At 47.1% G+C, this 18,100-nt stretch overlaps 1 pseudogene; it reads left to right on the top strand.

Annotated features, from left to right (window-relative positions):
• Positions 1-12,185: 12,185 nt before the first annotated feature.
• On the top strand, positions 12,186-13,838 carry LOC147710058 (uncharacterized; annotated as a pseudogene).
• The last annotated feature ends 4,262 nt before the right edge of the window (positions 13,839-18,100 follow it).

Here is an 18,100-nt window from a genome sequence, read left to right as displayed (position 1 = left end):
CAAGAGGATGGGTGACTCTCCCCGCCTTCAGCTGGGGGGACGCATGTTGGACAGGCCACGTGAAAGGCTTGCTCCCTCCCCGCACGACCAGGCCCGAGCCCGGCTCTTCAGGTGTTACACGCAACAACCACCCGTTTCCCGTCTCATATGGGACCCCTGCCCCTGAACATCTCCACATCATGGGCCCGATTCCCTACCGGCCCTCTCGCCCGGCCTGGGCGCCATCTTGGACACAGCACCACGAGGCCGCGTGGCCTCCGATCGACCCTAACCCTGGGCCTGGCCAGGCCCCGACATCCCGGCACCACCATCCACCCAGGAGGTGAGCGGACTACTTGGCAGGTCAATGGGAGAAAGAGGTGTCGATGGTTCTCCCCCGCCAGGTGCCGACTGCCCCCAGCTCCCCCAGGCGCTGGCTCCACCCCCCCGCTGGGTGTCTGGACTCCCTCATCCCGGACCTCCCGACCTCCAAGTGCGAGGGTCCGGACATCAAAGGGCGCCAGACCTATAACTGGGGCAGCTCCAGAGCAGGAAGGCAGTTGTATCCTGGAGTCGAGAGACGCAGTGAAGAACTCATCCTTGACGGACTACTGGCGCTGCCGTAGCCCTGCCTTGCGAACTATCGACCTGCCTGCTGGCGCTGCCGCAACCTTCTGAAACCTTCATCGTCGTCGGGACCTGCTGGCGTGGCCGCGGACCGTTTGTAATCACCACCTTCATCGGGACCTGCTGGCTCCGCCGCGGACCGTCGCTACCTTCAACCATCCCGGGACCTGCTGGCTCCGCCGCGGCCCGATCATCTAGAACGCCGAGCTCGAGGATTGTGAGCTATTTCATCCATCACCATACCCACCAGATTGGTAACAAGACTGTCCCGCTACCCCCTTTCCCAACCAAGAGACTAGAATAGAGGGGACCCCTGAGTCCAGACCTCCTTGTACCATTTCACCGTACTTAAAGAATTGCTTATAAAATAACGTTGAACCTTATCCTTGTGTGGTGTACATCTGTGGGGGGGAAGTTACTTGTCTGTACGATCGCTGGAGACGGCTCTCCCCGGAGACCTCTCCCCTTGTCCTCGGCCAACACTCCCGGTCCGTCTAACACCCGCCCAACCCCAGCCACAGCAGCACTAGTGATCAGCCAGCTAACTTGGGGACTATTAACAAGGACTCATTTAATAACAATAAAAACAATACTGTTTCGGACCACAAGGTCTCTAGTAAAAACCCTGCTACTAACAAGGATGATATTGTCTAGTAAGTCAGCCCAAATGCAGAGCCACCTGAATCAATTTTCAGTTTCAACATTGGGACCCCCACTTGAAGCATGGTAAAGTCAAAGGCATAAGAAAAAGCCTTCGCTTAGTAATAGAGAAGAGCCATATTCGACAAGCAAACTTACAGACTTTTCTTAAAAAATATAATTCCAATGTGATTACTTTCACAACTGAAAATCTGGGCTCAGATAAGCCCTGGATGACTCTGGCCTCTCTAAATCACCTGGCCCATTCCACTCAACATTCATCGTTTGAAAACATCGCAGACAGATCATTTATTAATGTTGCCTGCCTTAGTCGTTCTGGGACCCAGTTCCCACTGTAGGCCACAGGTGCTTGTTAACCAGACACCCTGAAAGGAGAGCTCGGCCAGCCCACCAGTCTAAGTCATTTGACGGCCGGGGGCTACAGCTGAAAAGGGAATGCATGGGAAAATGTGCTTTCAAAATGTAGACGTTATAGCACATGCAGAGTTGCTCAGCACAGCCCTATAATCAAGTAATTCTTGAAAACATATTCTATCCATTAGTTAAAAGGACTTTGAACGCCAGAGGCTAGCAGGGGAAAGAGGGGCATAACTAGAGGCTGTACCACGTGCTCTGGGTTTTTAGTCCCAGTCCACCGGCTGCGGATGATATTTACTAAAAACATTAAGAAATGCACTTCTCTGGTAAGGCTTGAAAAACGTCTGCTACTTACATTTAGCAAAGGGCATGTTTGCTTATAAAGTTTGTAGTGCAGGCTTTTGTACCAGTAAAGGAAATGTCAAGGCTGCCTTGGCTATCTTTACCAGAAACTCAAATTCAAGGGGCCTGGTAGGGCTGTGAGAGGGTGGTTTGGTTAGTAGGTTCTGCCCTTCACTGAATGCTGGCAGTAACAGTAACAACAAGAGTGTCCTTTGGTAGACCAATGTAGAACCAACTCTTGCATACACCACTCACAAAGTTACATTGTTAGCTACGTATTTCAATATAGAAACGCCAACTTGTAATGTGCTTGTCCCTTGACACACACAACCACACACACACACACACAACACAACCACAACACCACACACAACCACACAAACTACCACACACAACTACACACACAACCACACATTTTATCATAAAAAACACATACTTACAATATATGCTTATAACTGCAAAACTAGCAGTCTATCCCCCACTCCATCGCTATCATCTTGCAAATCATCTTTATACACCAATTCAGACTTTGCTAAATATGTAATGCAACACATTGTCATATACAATGCCAATAACTCAAACTTTAATGCTGCAAGACCTATTGCATTGCAAATGCTGGTCTTCCTCTGTTCCCCACGCTGTCCCCGTGCTCTCTGCCTGGTCTTTCCTTCTATACCCCTCGCTGCCCCAGTGTCCCTGCCCATTTTTCACTTCTGTTCCCCTCGCTGCCCCCGTGCCTCCCTGCCCGTTCTGCCTTCTGTTCTTAGCTGCCCCTGTATTTCTGTATTCTGCCTCTGTACCACTCGCTTTTACGGTATTTCTGTGCCCTTTTTGCCTTCTGTGCCACTCGCTTTTCCATCGTTTTTGTGCCCCTTTTTCCTTCTGTTCCACTAGTTTTTTGTGCCCGTCTGCCTTCTGTTTCACTCGTTTTCCCCTCATTTTTGTGCCTCTTTTGCCTTCTGTTTCACTCGTTTTGTGCCCTTCTACCCTGTTCCATTCGTTTGTGTCCTTCTGCCCTCTGTGCCACTCGTTTCTGTGCCCCTTTTGCCTTCTGTGCCACTCATTTTACCCTCGATTTTGTGCCCCTTTTCCTTCCGTTACCTTTGTTGTACCACACCGCCCTCGCCGCTGCGTTTCCTGCGGCACCGCCCTCCCCTGACTGCCCACTGCCTATTCTCTGCCCCGGCCTCCCGCCTCCCAGCTGCTCCAACCTCTCACCTCCCCATATATGCCAGCCGCTGGCGCGCCTAAGACAAGCCCATCTGTTCCCGTACGAGCCTGGACTGCCCCAGTGCCAGAATCCCTGGCCCCCGCACCCGCCACGACAACCGCCGCAACTACGACGCCAGCACTCTGTACGCTCTCAACTCCAGACGGAGCCACTCCTACTTCAAGGCCGCCCCGAAACGCACACACGGCCCCTTCACTTGCCGGAACTGCAGCTACACCAGCCTCAGAGCCGACGAACCACCCGCCAAGAAAGCCCCCAACCACCTCCGATGCATACTACCGAACACCCACTCCGCACGCAAGCATGCTGTCGAGCTCTTGGACCTGCTCGACACAACATTCCCGGATGTCGCCTTCCTGACAGAGACCTGGTATAATGACTCCTCCGCACCAAACAACGCCATAGCCATCCCAGACAGCTACAAGATCACCTGCAGAGACCGCACCAACGGAGTCGTCAGAGGTATCGCCATAGTCCACAAGAACAGCATCAGGGTCTTGACTAGCACCAACGATGCGCTCAGCACCGCCGAACACCTGCATTTCCAGATCCACACAGACCCTAACTCCACCCTCAGAGGCACCCTCGTCTACCGCCCCCCACCCCCAGTTCAGCGACTCCATCGCCCACTTGATCAGCACGCACGCCCTGACCTCCACCGACTACATCCTCCTCGGAGACCTGAACTTACACCTTGACAACAACAACTCCACAACCCTGATCGATAACCCCGCCAACCTCGGACTGAAGCCACTCGTCACAACGCCCACCCACTCCGCCGGCCACACCCTCGACCCCGTCTTCTCCTCAAGCCTGCACGTCTCCGTCAGCCATACCACTGAACACCTCTGGACCGACCACTGCTGCATCCACTTCGCCATCCAGAAACCCACCACACACCACCGCACCCAACAGATCCCCCGCCGCTGCTGGAGCAAAATCACCGAAGACCAAGTACACGCAAACCTCGCTGTCAGCCCACCCACCGAACCCTCCAACACCGACAACGCTGCCCAGCGCCTCAGACGCTGGATCAAGGACTGCGCCAACACCCTCGCCGCGCTGAAGAACCCCCCCCACAGAGACACCAGCAAGAGAGCCAGCTGGTTCACCCCAGAACTCCTAGCCTCCAAGCAAGCCTGCCAGAAACTAGAGAAGAAATGGCACAGTGAACAAACTGCGGACAGTCGCGCAGCACACAAGGACACCATCCGTAACCATCATCTAATCAGGGCGGCCAAGAGGACCTCCTTCAAAGACCGGCTCAACAACAATGCATACAATAGCAAGGAGCTCTTCAACATCGTGAAGGAACTCTCCAACCCCAGCTCCAACACAGACATCCCGCCGTCGCAAGCCCTATGCGACTCCCTCGCCACCTTCTTCCACTGCAAGATAGCAGACATCCACGACAGCTTCAACACCCAGACAGCCCCCAATAGACAGAAACATAACAGACCCTCCGCACACCATCGACTACGACCCCCTGCTAGCCTAGACCAGCGTGAGCGTCGATGACACCATCAAGACCATAAGCACAATCCACTCCAGCTCTCCGTCAGCCCATTCCCGCAACGCGTCTTCAACAGAGCAAGCAGCTCCATCGCACCCCACCTGCGCATCGTCATCAATCTCTTCCTCGAGACTCCACCTTCCCAGAGATCTGGAAACACGCCGAGATCAACGCCCTACCCAAAAAATCTAAGGCAGACCCAAGAGACCTCAAGAACTTCCAGCCCATCTCTCTGCTCCCCCAAGGTCATCGAGAAACCGTCAACAGACAGCTAACCCGATACCTCGAAGACAACAGAATCCTGGACCCTTCCCAGTCAGGGTTCCGCAGCAACCACAGCACAGAGACTGCCCTCATCGCCGCCACCGACATCAGGACCCTGCTGGACAACGGCGAGACTGCAGCACTCATCCTCCTAGACCTCTCTGCCGCCTTCGACACCGTCTGCCACCGCACTCTATGCGCATGCCTCGATGTCGCAGGTATCCGAGACAAAGCTCTGGATTGGACCACCTCATTCCTCTCCGGCAGAACCCAGAGCATCTGCCTCCCCCCATTCCGTTCCAAAGCCTCCGAGATTATCTGCGGCGTACTCCAGGGATCCTCCCTCAGCCCAACGCTGTTCAACATTTACATGGCCCGCTCGCACATGTAGCCCGACAGCACGACCTCAACATAATCTCCTACGCTGACAACACTCAGCTGATCCTCTCCCTCACCAAGGACTCCATCACCGCCAAAGCCAACCTCCACGAAGGAATGAAGGCCGTCGCCGACTGGATGAAAACCAGCCGTCTGGAGCTGAACTCTGACAAGACGGAGGTCCTCATCTTGGCTCCAAACCTTCAGCCTGGGACGACTCCTGGTGGCCGATAACACTGGGGATAGCCAGACACCAGCCGACCACACACGTAACCTGGGAATCATCCTCGACTCAATGCGCTCAATGACCAAACAAGTCAATGCCATCTTCTCCTCCTGCTTCAACACCCTTCGCATGCTCCGCAAAATCTACAGATGGATCCAGACAGATACAAGAAAGTCAGTCACCCAGGCCCTTGTCAGCAGCAGACTGGACTGAGGAAACACCCTCTATGCGGGAGCCCGACCAAGCTCAAACGACTACAACGCATCCAAAACGGCTCAGCATGACTGATCCTCGACGTACCAGGTCACAGCCACATCACCCCCCCCCACCTGAGAAACCTGCACTAGCTCCCCCTCAACAAGAGGATATCCTTCAAGGTCCTCAACCATGCACACAAGGCACTCCACAAGAATGGCCCAGCCTACCTCAACAGACTGCTCTCCTACATCCCCAACTGCCAGCTACGCTCCGCCGACCTCTCACTCACCTCCGTCCCACGCATCTGAAGAACAACCACCGGTGGGAGATCCTTCTCCCACCTCGCCGCCAAGACATGGAACACCCTCCTACTGAGCCTACAACAGACCCAAGACCTGCTGACCTTCAGGAGGATACTCAAGACCTGGCTGTTCGATCAGTAGCGCCCCACTCCCTCAGCGCCTTGAGACCCTCGCAGGTATGTAGTGCGCTTTACAAATGATTGATTGATATCACTTGTGACGTGGTCAGTGACATCAATGATGACATTGACAAACCCACTCACTTCCCTATGCAGCCTCATACACCCAATCTAATGTCCACACAAGCACTTGCATACTCTTTTATAGACCCATACAACTGCTCATACACCCACTCATCCATACAGCTATTCATGCACCCACCCAGTCATACAGCCACTAACACACAGGCTTCTACACCTATAAAGCCACACATGCATGCAGTCACTCGCCAATACAGGCACTCACACACACTCAACCATACAACCACTGACTCAACCACTCACTTATCCATACAGGCACTCGCACACCCACACACTCACCCATAAAATCGCTCACATACCCACTTACAAACCCACACAACCGCTGACACACCCACTTACAAACCCATACTACTCACACATCCAGTAACATACCCATGTAACCACCCACACAGCCACTCTTACCCATACACCCTCACAGATCCATACAACCACTCACAGCCACGTAGAAACCCATACAACCACTTACAAACACATACAACCACTTACAAACCCACTCACATCCATTCAACCACTGACACACCTATACAAACAATTACAGACCCACTTACAAACCTATACCACACACAACTGACACCCATATCACATTGCTTCTCAGAAACCCACTCTCCCAGCCTCTCATGCACCCACTCACACCCATATAGCCACTCAAATGCCCACTCACACACTGATACAGACACACAACCACTCAGATTGCATGTTAAAAATATAATTAATTAGTAGTACACCTACTATACTAATTTAACTCTTGTAGGTTAGTATATATCTTTAATTCTCATATAACTCTTAGATGTTGATGGAGCAAGAATTCGCACGTAAAGTGTCTTGCTTGTATTCATGAACCTCGAATAACCGTAATAAATTAATTCAACCTGTTTGTGTTACTAATATTGCACATTTTACATTACACGGGGTGTCCCAGTGACGCTTGCCTATGTGTTTACTCATCCTAAACCGCTTGTCACTAACATGGCCGCTGCTTAGCGGGGTTTTCTTCTGCGCATGCGTAGGTCACACTCACGTGACGTACTCGCAGTTCTGGTGGGAACTTTTCACGCTTGCGCACTTGATTAAAGATGGCCACTTTGAGTTCTCACATGCCGAAGCTTGTCCTGCCGCTTTCTGTTTTTCTGTTCATTTTGCACTAATAATAATGCTATAGTTAACATAAAGTAAAGGGAGTCATATAGGGATTCCTGGTATACAGTGTATTCATTTATTTTCTATGTTCTAAATTGTTTTCGCTTACTTTTCATGTATCGAAATCTGTGAGCCTGAGGGATGGGAATACACCATATTGAACAGCCTTTCTGCGCATGACAGTCTTTTGCCGGTGGATGAACTCTATGGCATTGAATCCCTGCCAACCCGAGGTCCCAGCCGAGATGTGCCTGGGAAGATGCACCTTCGCCTAGCAGAAGAAGCTGAAGTGTACTAAATGTATCATAATTCATAGATGCGCTATTGTAATTCTGAGTCATGGGAACCCCAAATTCAATAGGCGGACCCCAAAGATGCAAATTAAGGATTGTAGAAGTCAATTGTGGTTGGTGTGTTGACCTATCCTACTTATGGACCAATCGAAATTGGGGATTCTTACACTAGCAACATTTGGGGGGTGGTACACTGACCCGAAAACAGTATAACTAGCCTAGGTTTAGCTAGAGAAATTGTCCGACTTGTCTGAATAGCTGACCTGTCACTGACCCAACACACTCAATAGGTGACTGATACAGAGAGCTGCGGAGCACTCTGTCCGTAATTTCCAGAGACTCAAGCGGGGTTTTGGGAAACCTTAAGTACTGGCGGAGCACTTTGCTGGGGAATTCGATAACCCAATCGGGGTTCTGACTGATAGCTGCAGAGAGGGTGGAGCGCAGGCGTTGCTTCCGAACTGCGGGTGCTGGCCTTACCTTGGTGGTCCTGTCCTGATCCTAATCTGGTTTTCCTGCCCTGGGGTGTCCATTCTGCACCTGCTGGCCTACTGGCGACTGTCCTTCCTTGGGGTTTCTCTTGTCCTTAACTGACCCGTGGCCAGGGTTGGTCTTCACACCGTATTAGGTAAATATAGTGCTGAGAAAACCTATTTGCATCTTGCCTTCTTTTCCTTGCTTTAATAAAGACGTACTCTTGCATATTGATTTTCCATGCTTTCTCTTTGAATAAATAAATGAAAAGGTCATATCTTATCATTGTAATTCTAGCATGTTCCAATTCCTCCCTATCCTTTAAGCACGTTCCTTCATACAGTACATGAAATATAGATGTTCCATTTTTCTTTACCTTCCCTTAGCCGAATGAAATGTTGGTTCTAGACTTATAGTGTATTACATCTTTGCCATCCCGAGTTACATGGTATCTCAGAGATTTCGTAATATAGACTAAAGTGCTTTTCCGTACCCATCTTTCAGGGGTAATTCAACTATGATTTTCTAGTATGCTCCTTATTTCACCCCGTCCTTTAGTCACTCTCTATTAAGTCTAAATTCTGAAGCTACCTATTAGCATGTTCCCTGTTCTTACCTTCCTTTAGAGTCCTAAATGGTTGGTCTGATTTTCTTCCTATATGGATACGTGCTCTTCATAATTTTAGTTATTGACAGTTTATTGGCTGTAAACCTAATGTTTAATGAAACTGATGAATTTTAGATAAAGGTTTTAAAACTTTCCAGCGTCTCTGGTTATTACATGAGTGCAAAGCAATTGAATGAAATTGGTATTTTGGTGTCTGCCTTTCTTTTACAGCTAGCTCCCTGATCCATTGTGATCATAGGTACCCGTAACAGTGGATTGGTAAGTCGGGTACAGTAGAAATCAATAGGAAGGAACAAGGGTTACTGGTAGTAGAGTGTAAGGTTACCCGATTAATAAATATAGTGAATTGAATTTATGGGCCCAATACGTATATGGTAAAATTGTTGGTCGGGTGACCTGCGCGCTCTATCAGTAATTTTCTGGTAGCAGAGGAAATGGTTAGGGACTAGTTAAAGTTAGGTAGGACTAGTTAAGATAGATAGATAGGTAGGTAGGTTATTTGCTGCTAATTGTGAAAAAGTTGCTGCTATACGTTCGAACGAATTTACAAATGTTTTATTGCTTTGAAAAATTATGAAATTTTTTTAATTGTTTTTCTTGCTGCTATATTGATAAATGCACTAATCCACTCGTTAGTGATTGTTATAGGTTTGTCAGGAATCCCCGGGGAATCGAATAGCGGGTGGTGAGGAGAATCCACGCCGTAGTGAGGTCATTGGCTTGAGGAAAATTGGTGCAGGTTAGGTAGAACTGGAAGCACTAATTAGGGTTTTTCTGAATGCATGTTTGAATAAATAGTAGCAAGGAGTTCGCTGGCAAAACTTCTATTGTGATATAACCTAGTAAGGGTCACACGGAAGGAGTAGCAGGTTCGTCTAAGCTTGATTGGTAGCAACGGAGTTCACTAGTGAAACTTTTGGCTTAGTATATATCCCGCAGTGGATGAGTCGAAGGAGTAGCAGGTTCATTAATGCTTGTGTGAAGAGTAGGCAGAAGGGACCTACTCGTACTATTTGAAAAGTAAATAGAAGAAGTTTACTTGCAGTAAAACAAATCTGTTCTTTCTAGACACTCGAGTACAGTGGCGAATGTGTTTACGTTGTTAATTAAACTGAGCACTTGCACTTTAAAAGGTTGAAATTGAATTTTCCTTACCTTGTGAAGGAGGGAGTCAGTTGCGGAGCTGCGCTGACGCCACTCAGTGCCGCGCTGGTATTGGTCGAAACAGCGGGCGTGTAGCTGAGGCGGAATTGTGAAGGAGGGGTGAACACAGGAGCGTGAGAACTCGTTTGCGAGAAACGCCGCACACCCATTGGTTGAGGTTATTTGAAATCGCGCAATTGATTGGTTGCACGAAAATAAAAGACGCCTTGGTATTGGAAGTGATTTTGTAAACAAAAGTGAATTGCAGGAAATTATATGTGGCATACGTATATGCTAGAGACTAGACCTGATCCAAGACATTTAGGGTTTGGAAAAGATCAGTGGAAGGGTCGTAACTGCAGCATTATGTACGGAAATAAGAGAAAATTGACTATTGTAAACAAAGCAAAGAATTATTTTAAGAAAGACCAACCTATTAAAACTAGAGAAGGTGTTGTCATTCCACCGCCTAATACTACCGCATCATTTATGATGTTTGATAAAGGGTACCATTCTTGTGTGTGGTTGGAGAATTGGGTGGAATATACTAAAAACTACAGAGTTTTGGCATTTCCGTTAGACGGTCGCTTTAATAGTAGAATTCTGTTTAATTTGAGAACCAGAATGATTGATTTACATCCCAGACCCAGATTAACGCAATATGAGGCCTTAGAAGAGGGGGAGATAGAGGCTTTTGAGCGAGATAAACCCAGAATGGACAAGGGGTTAACCAAATGGTATCCAAAATTGAAACAAGAAACCCGAGAGAAAAAAATGAAACAATGGAGACAGAACATGATAGTGGAAGGACTATACCCTGTAATAACCCTAGAAGAGCCCCTGGGAGAGAAAAGGACAGAGAAAACAAAACATTTAATGACCAGTGGGGATTCAGATGATGATTATTTGGAGGAATTAATGATGAAGAATCCACCTCCTTATAATGAATGGCCCAGATCCTCAAGTATGGGAGATACGTGCCTGAGACCACCTTATCAGGAAGAGTCTAGATCCCTAGATGCAAGAGATACCTGTATGCGACCTCCATATCGGGAGGAAGCAAGGCCTTTTAGTACAGGAAACCCCTTCCTAAAACCTAATTATGGTGAAGGTCCGAGTAGGACACATCCAACTGCCCCAAATTATACTCCAACCCTGACTCTGCAAATATTGCATGAAAACTCCCTGGAAAGGGTACTACAAGATAGAGAGCGAGAGGATCTAGCTAAACAAAACAGAATTAATCCAGAAAATCTCCCAACTAAATACAAGTCCTGAAGCCTTGACAATCCCAGTGACTATTGGACCAGTTGTTCCTTTGTACGGGGATAAAAACCAGAGATCCGAAACCAGAGGTAAAAAGCCTGGGTGTCTGGCTCGATACACAGGCAAAAAAGGTAGCCGGTACGTGTTTTGGACTGCTCAGGTCAATTCGAAAGATCCTGCCCCTAATCCCCCACAACTCTCAAAAACTGCTGATCCAAGGATTGATTCTTTCTAGGCTCGACTTTAGTAATTCCATCTACTTAGGGGCCCCAGAGGCAACTCTGAATAAACTACAAAGGGTCCAAAATGCAGCTGCCCGGATCCTTACTAACACCCCGGCCAGAGCCTCAGCCAAACCAGCGCTGAAGTCTCTCCATTGGCTTCCAGTTAGAGAACGTGTGATGTTCAAGGCCCTCTGCCTAGCACACAGATTGCTCCAAAACAATGGTCCCCCAAGCCTAAAAAAATTTATCAAACCACACAAAGCCCCTAGATCCCTCCTCTCCGACCAGGAACACCTCATTGTCACCCCCAGAATTAAGAAGGCGGAAGACGTTTCTCGGTTCACACCGCACGTCTCTGGAACGCCTTACCGCACTACCTGAGAACCGAATCCAACTACCTACGGTTCAGGAAGCAATTGAAAACCCACCTCTTCCCTTAAACTGTCTCTCTCCTTCCCTTGCTGACTCCTAGTTGTACTGATTTTAGCGCTGGGATACTTACGGGTGACTACGCGCTCTATAAAATTAAATAATAATAATAATAATAATAATAATAATAATAATAATAATAAACAGGGAAGTCCAAAGACTCCGATTATTACTCCAGCTGTAGTGCAGCCGTTTAAAAAGAGCCCTTGATTGTGGATGATCAGGCGAGTGAATGTGAATCTGTGATTTCCTTGATGGATTTACCAGTCAGGGAGCTGGAAGGGGGGTCACAGAAAAGGAACACTCCTTTCACCTCGAGGGAAATTCAAATGGAATCAACATCAGGTACTAGAAATGTGACGGTAGTGACTCCTGAAGAGATTGAAAGATGGAGCCGAGAGTTAGAGAAACAAAATCCTCAGCCAAAACCATTAGATATTTACAAATTAAGAATAGAATTGGAAGAACTGTTGGCTGGAAATGTGGGGTTAGACAGACTGAATACCTTTACTGAAGAAGAACTGCTGTTTACTTGTAAGAGTATCACCCGTAATACCAGAGTGTTCCATGAGAAATTAATGGACACCGCGGCTAGTATGGGAATAGATATTGGGAAATCTAAAGTCTTGCAAAAACCCTACAGAGCAGAATTCTCAGACAAAGACTTAGAAAAATGAATGTGTCAGGGAAAAAGGTACAGATCAGAGAATTATTAAACCTGTTGCAAAAATGGGGAGAATTAGAAAAATGGAAAGCCAGGTGGGCAAAGAAAAAGGAGGAGATTAGATCAAAGCAGATGACTTCCGAGTATGTCTTAAAAGAAGCAGACAAAGCAGAAAAATTGTACCCCATGCGAGAAGTACAAGGTGGAAAGTATGTACATGTTCCATGGTCTCGACAGGATATTGTGTCTTTTACCAATGACTTCCCAAAATTACTAGAAAAACCTGGAGACTGGTACAGACAGGTCGAGAGATTTGTGAAAGTCCAGAAATGTCTCTGGAAAGATTTAGATGGGTTTTTCGACATTGTGGTGCCTGTAGATTTGTGGACAGAATGTAAAATTGCAATTGATTGGCCTAGTGAGGAATACCCAAGAGACCCAATTTCAGGGGCTCCTTCTGCAGAGGTAATGAAAAAGTTCATCCAGGTAATGTTACATCTGAAGGGAAAAGGTGCCTGCTAAGGAAACTGATTGGACCCGAATAGATAGAACTACCCAGAATAGGGATGAGACTGTGCATTCCTATTATGAAAGATTGTTACAGGTGTTCAAAACGTACAGTGGTCTAGACAACATTGAAATGAAGGACATGACACATTTTATTTACAGGTTTGTATTAGGATTAAGACCTGAAATTTCCCAGTGGATCAAAGACTATAAAATCTGCTGGCAGTCTAAACCAATTGATGAGGTTTTAAAGTATGCTAAATATTGTGAGGATGAATTGGCAGATAAACGAAAGGAGTTAAAGGAAAAAGTTATGTGGGCACAGGTGAAATTAGCAGAGCAACAAGAACAGCAGTTAAAGAAAATGGCCAGTAACCAGGGCCAAGGCACCGGGGGTGGGGGAAAGCCCAGAGTTAAAATGAGCCGAGAGGAGGCAAAAAAGAAATTCACCTGTCACGGATGCGGCCAGATAGGTCATTGGAGAGACGAGTGTCCACATGCACAGAATGGTAATATTCAAATTAATTATTTAAATCCACAGACGCAGAATGAGAAACCACGAAAGACCCAGCAACAGGTAAAGCAGAAACCGTTGCCTCGTGCACCTAGACAGAATTATAAGACCAAAGCACAGCAGGGTGAGGATACTGAAGAGTGGGAAGGAAGGGAGGATAGAAATGCAGCCGTTTCACAATTCCTGTTAAATGACACATTTCTCTGTGATGACACCTACTGACGGTGCCTGAGAGGGGAGGACGAGGAGTGCGTACTTGGTGCCTCCTTGCCGGTGGACCAGACAGGGCCATACATTGAAGGAAAGGTTGAAGGAAATTACATCACCTTTCTGTTGGACACTGGTGCCACTCGTTCTACTGTGAGAACAGCAGACGTTCCAAACCTACCCCTCTCGGTAGAAGCAATCCAGGTAGTGGGCGTTTCTAATCAGCTAATTAGTACCCCAGTTACAAAGCCCATGGAGATTAAAATTGGAAATTTTAAAGAGATGCACAGATTTGTCGTTTGCGACACCAGTCCTGTAAACCTGTTAGGGAGAGATTTGTTGTGTAAAATGAACTGCACCATCTTTTGCACACCAAATGGCATTGAAATTCAGACCCCAGACGAAGATGGAATTTACAAATTAATGTTAGCAAGACCCGATTCAGAAATTAAAAAGCTGACCATAGCAGATTTACCTGAAGAGCTCCAAGACACAGTGAAACCAGAAGTATGGGATTTTACTTGAAAAGACGTAGGATTAATGGAAAATGTCGACCCGATTAAAATAACCATAAAAGAGAATGCAGTGTACCCAAACATTAAACAGTACAAAATGAGTGCAGAAGTAAAGGCAGGGGTTGCCATTGAAATAAAAAGATTGTTGGAAGCCAAAATCATACAAGTGATGAGCAGCCCATGCAACTCACCCATAATTGGAATCAAGAAACCTAGTGGTAAGTACAGGGTAGTACAGGACCTGCGAAGGGTAAACAAAATTGTGGTTCCCTGTTGCCCTGTCGTGCCAAACCCTGCAGTGATTCTATACTAAATTCCATGGAATGCTGGATGGTTTACCGTCATTGACTTATGTCATGCATTCTTTTCAATTCCATTGCATCCAGACAGCAAATTTCTCTTCTCATTTGAATACGACAGTCACGTGTTCGTCTGGAATCGCGTCCCTTAGGGGTATACAGAAAGCCCCTCTATCTTTAATCAGATTCTGAAAAAGTGTCTTGAGACCCTAATTTTACCCGGAAAATCAGTTCTGGTGCAGTACATAGACAAACTCTTGGTGGCGTCTAAGAGTCGAAAAGACTGTGTGACTGACACCATTGCCTTGCTGAACCATTTAGGTGAGGGAGGGCATAAAGTGGCCCCAGAAAAGCTGCAATTCTGTACCACATCAGTGAAGTATCTGAGGCACCAGATAGAGAGAGGCATCAGGAAAGTCACCTCAGAAAGAATCAGGATAATTCGAAACATGGAGTTACCAAATACCCAGAAAGAAATAAGAATGTTCCTTGGAGTTGTAGGGTACTGCAGGCAATGGATTGTGGGATTTGCAGTCCTAGCAAAACCATTGATAAAAATGACCAGGAAAGGAGCAAGTGACCCAGTGGAGTGGGATGACGAAAGCATGTCAGCTTTTATAAAATTGAGAGACTGTCTCTGTACTGCTCCTGCATTAGGAATGCCTGACTATTCAAAAGATTTTGCACTGTTCTGTGACACTCGAGAAAATTGTGCACTTTCAGTCCTGACCCAAATTCATGGTATGACTCGACGTCCTGTGGCATACTTTTCTTCCACATTGGACCCAGTAGCAGCTGGATTACCTGGGTGTTTGAAAGCTGTAGCTGCAACTTGCATGAGTCTTGAGCAGAGTGAGTCCATTGTGATGGGACATCCAGTAACTGTATATGTTCCACATTCTGTTGTGATTTTACTGACAAGGACGAAGACCCAGTATCTCACACCTAGTCGGCTGACAAAGTATGAGAGAATCCTTGTAGGTGCAGGAAATGTAACCATCGAAAGATGTAACATTTTGAATCCAGCTTCCTTACTACCTAGCTCATTTGCAGAGGAAGTGAGGGAAGACTTTGCACATGACTGCATTGACTTGACTGAATTCAGTACCAAACCACGCCCTGACATTAGAGAAAACCCTTTGTACAGAGAAGATTATGAGCTGTTTGTAGACGGCTCATGCATGAGCCATGAGAACGGTGGCCTTAGTGCTGCCTACTCAGTGTGCACTCTAGATCGTCCAGTGGAAGCATCCTATTTGTATGGAGTCAAGTCTGCACAAATAGCCGAATTAATTGCATTGACAAAAGCCTGTAAATTTGGGAGAAATTTGAGAATAACCATATATGCTGACAGCCAGTATGGTTATGGGGTTGTGCATGACTTTGGCCAATTGTGGCTACAGAGGGAGTTCCTGACTTCTTCAGGCACCCCTATCCGTAATGGAAAATATGTTCAGGATTTACTGGAATCAATCCAGTTACCAAAAGAATTGGCTGTGGTCAAGTGTGCTGCTCACAAATCTGGCGATGACAATGTGACAGCAGGTAATTGTTATGCTGACCAGTTAGCCAAACATTGTGCAAAATACAAAATCTCAATCAATATAAGGGTTGGGGGAACTGGAAGCAGCTGCCAACTTTTGATGCTAGAGGGAGTGAATACATGGGAGGAGGTAAGAGACTTACAGGAAGCAGCAGAGCCACAAGAGAAACAAAGATGGAGAAACTTTGGGTGCCGCAGGAGAGATGAAGATGGTGTCATTGTTTACCTTGATGGGATGCCTGTGTTGCCAGACTGTATGCTTGCTCCTATGGCTAGACTGATACATGGAAATACACATGTGGGCAGAGATACGATGGTTCGCATGTTCCGCCGAACATGGTTCAATTCAAAATTCAGAAGAGTAGCAGAGGCACTCTGCCAGAGGTGTTTGACCTGCCAGCAATTTAACCCTGGAAAGAAGACCATAGTGTTGCCAGGAAAAATTGGAAAGGCAGAAGGCCCCTTCATTAGACTGCAACTTGACTTCATTCAGTTGCCCCCTTGTCGAGGAATGAAATACCTACTTGTCATTGTCTGCCTGTTTTCAAAATGGGTGGAAGCTTTCCCTGCACGTAGAAATGACAGTATCACAGTAGCAAAATCATTGCTTAGAGAGCTTATACCTCGTTACGGTTTCCCAGTCTTAATTGAATCTGATCGAGGAAGTCATTTCCAGAATGAAATAATAAAACATCTGTGAAGCATTCAAAATCACTCAACATCTGCACTGTTCAAATCGTCCAGAGGCTTCTGGAGTGGTAGAACAGATAAAAGGCACAATCAAGTCAATATTGGTAAAGATGTGTGAATACACTCAACTGGAATGGCCAGATGCTCTGCCTCTTGTACTGATGTGAATCAGAAGTATTCCAGACCGGAACACGGGCTTGAGTCCACATGAAATCCTGATGGGAAGAGCAATGCGGCAAGCATGGGTGCCAGGATACAAAATAATAAGCATATCTGCTGATTTGGTGCTGGAATATTGTAAAGTGCTGGCTGACCAAGTACGTTCTATCTCTCGCCAGGTTGGGGGAGAAGACGTCCCCAGATCAACGACTCCAACACATAACCTGAATCCTGGGGATTGGGTCGCAATAAAGAAGCACACTCGGAAAAGCTGCCTTGAGCCCAGGTGGGGAAAGCCACGACAGGTGATCCTGGTAACCACCACAGCTGTAAAGTGTGCAGGAGTACCTCGCTGGATCCATGCCAGCCACACAAAGAGAGTGACTGAACCAGATCTAACTGAAGCTGAAGGTTGCCCAGCTGAAGGATCCCAAGCCATCGGTCCTGACGTAGCTGAAGAGGAACAACCGAGCTCCAGCCAAGAAGATTGGGTTCCACTCATCGATTTGACAATCGACCCTATCCGAAACAGAAGTCAAGCCCAGCTAGATAGACAGTGGGATAGGGAGGACGAGACAGGTGAAGGAGGTACTCAGATCATCGAAATCCATGTAAGATCTGATTCTGAGGAGGACCAGATAGGGGAAGAGCAGGTAATTAACACTCCACCCAGAACATCTGCACCAGAAGAGGGACTGATAGAAATTAGGGCGGAAGTTCATGCGGAAGAAAATCAAGAGTTCGAAGAGCATGAACAGGAACAGATAGGATTAGACAATTGTGTTCAGGAAGAAGAGATCGAAACAGATCAAAGCCAAAATCAGCATACACCTGAACAAGGCCAGTTTAGGGACCAGGCAGAAGAAACAGATGAAAGACCTGGACCTAGTCAGTTAGGGAACACTGCTGAAGACGAACAAGATCCCAATATGCCACAACTAAAGGAAAACAAAAGAATATTGAATGGAGGCCAAGACACAGTGCCAGTTGAAAGACTCAGAAAAGGTGATTCAGTACCTCGATTTGTGAAAAGGCTGAGACTGCGTCTAAAGACGATAAACGAGGAGCCTG

Source organism: Lissotriton vulgaris, chromosome 5 (assembly GCF_964263255.1).
Source record: "Lissotriton vulgaris chromosome 5, aLisVul1.2, whole genome shotgun sequence".
Lineage (NCBI taxonomy): Eukaryota > Metazoa > Chordata > Amphibia > Caudata > Salamandridae > Lissotriton > Lissotriton vulgaris.
Note: the sequence above shows the minus strand (reverse complement) of the source record. Positions and strands in the feature narration are given on the sequence as shown.